Source organism: Littorina saxatilis, linkage group LG13 (assembly GCF_037325665.1).
Source record: "Littorina saxatilis isolate snail1 linkage group LG13, US_GU_Lsax_2.0, whole genome shotgun sequence".
NCBI classification, from domain to species: domain Eukaryota; kingdom Metazoa; phylum Mollusca; class Gastropoda; order Littorinimorpha; family Littorinidae; genus Littorina; species Littorina saxatilis.
In genome coordinates, this window is record NC_090257.1 from 19279854 (window position 1) to 19281686 (window position 1833).

Below are 1833 nucleotides of genomic sequence, written 5' to 3' on the forward strand. Positions count from 1 at the left end.
AATGGTAAGGCATATACGATTTCAAAACGGATAACGTTTTCAGTACAGTCACTGTCCGTTACCATGGAAACGGCAATCTCCAACTGCCAAAATGGGTTGCTAGGAACACGTTTTTTAGCTTCCCCTTAAATCATAGGAATGTGATTTTTTGTATGTAGGATGTAGGAGTCCATAGTTGTGGAATGACAACAGGGATTTTTTCTAGGATGAATAGTTCTGATAAAATATTTTTTTTTAGATGAATTATCATGTTTTTCAGCACAATTTTAGTAAATATGACCCGCCTGAACAGTTATTTATTAATTTAAAGAAAATTCCTGTTGTCATTCCACAGGTTGTCCTCTGATAAGCATGTCCCTTAAGTTTCATTGCATTCTGAACAGCTGGATTGAAGAAAAACAGTTTCCTAGAAAGCAGGTCATGCAAAAACGCTGAACAGAGAAACAAGGCCGAGAACATTTCAAAGCTCTTTCATTCACCCCAAATCAATGTTAACATAGTTCAGGTATTTTTCACAGACACCTGGTAACTACAGGCTTACCTAAAACTGCCCAGCAGCATATGCTGCACCCCCTTCTAGTCTGATGAGCTCATCCTGTCTTTTGAGTTTAGCTGCACGCACAGTGTCGCGTCTCTTGTTTAGCTGATCTTTCTTGAACCTGAGGCTGCCAAGAACCCTTTTACACTCCTAGCCTTGTTTAGTCTTTTCATGTTACAGCCTGTTGTAAAGCCGTAGAACTGTGCAGTGTTGAGAACAGCCGCTGGTTCAAAATTGAATTCCCTAGCCCCTGTGACGACTGCAAACCGTACGCGATTTTTGCATGCAAATTTGTCCTTGGGGCAGCGAACCCAAACGCTGCTGGGGAGACACTCATTAGAGTTTTGGGTTTTTCCTGACACACATCTCTGAAGCAGTTGATCTTTCGTCAGTCTCTGGTAAACTGGTTCTAGATGAGGATTCAACTTCTTGAAGTTGAGAGGTGTATGGACGAGTTTTGCGTGTGGTCCTGGGGGCTGGTAGAAGGACCATGACGCGGCACCATGGGGGCACAAGTCATGCTGTGGCTTGTCATCTGTTGAGAAGCCGTGACGCAGAGATGCCATCACTGCCCGTTTCATGTCTGGAACTGTCTTACCCCCCCCCCCCCCTAATTGCCCGATTATAATATATCGTCAACTTCCTGATTTTATTCAGAGTCAGCTGATCATACCCTCGCCCTCCCAAAGTGATTCCTTTTTTGCGGCAGTCTGTCACAAGGTTGCGAAGCGCTGTTACAAGACGCTTGGAAACGTGATTGATGTACTCTTCTTCTTCGATGGTTACTTGATCTCCATATTTTGGCTTTATTTTGGAAAGTTCCTGGAAGGTTTTTGTGTCACCGTCTGACAGGATAACTGTGTATCGCAGATTGTGCTGCGACACTGATCTGCCCCACAGAACCCGAGCCGCTTCGACTTCCATGATGCCACTGGAACCTAAAAATAAAACCACCGTTTCAGTCAAAGTCAGCCACTGAATAGCAAACACACACACACACACAAACACACACACACACAAAAGGCAATCAGCCACATATCTACCAACATAGACGCTATTATTGCTTTTGTTCAGTACATGTATTACTATGCATGGATTAGTACCCAAACACACACATGCAAGCACACATGCACGCGCACACACAAACACACACACAAACACACACACACACAAGCACACACACACAAGGCAATCAGCCACAGATCTACCAACATAGACGCTATCATTGTTTTTGTTCAGTACATGTATTACTATGCATGGATTAGTACCCAAACACACACAAATACACAAACACG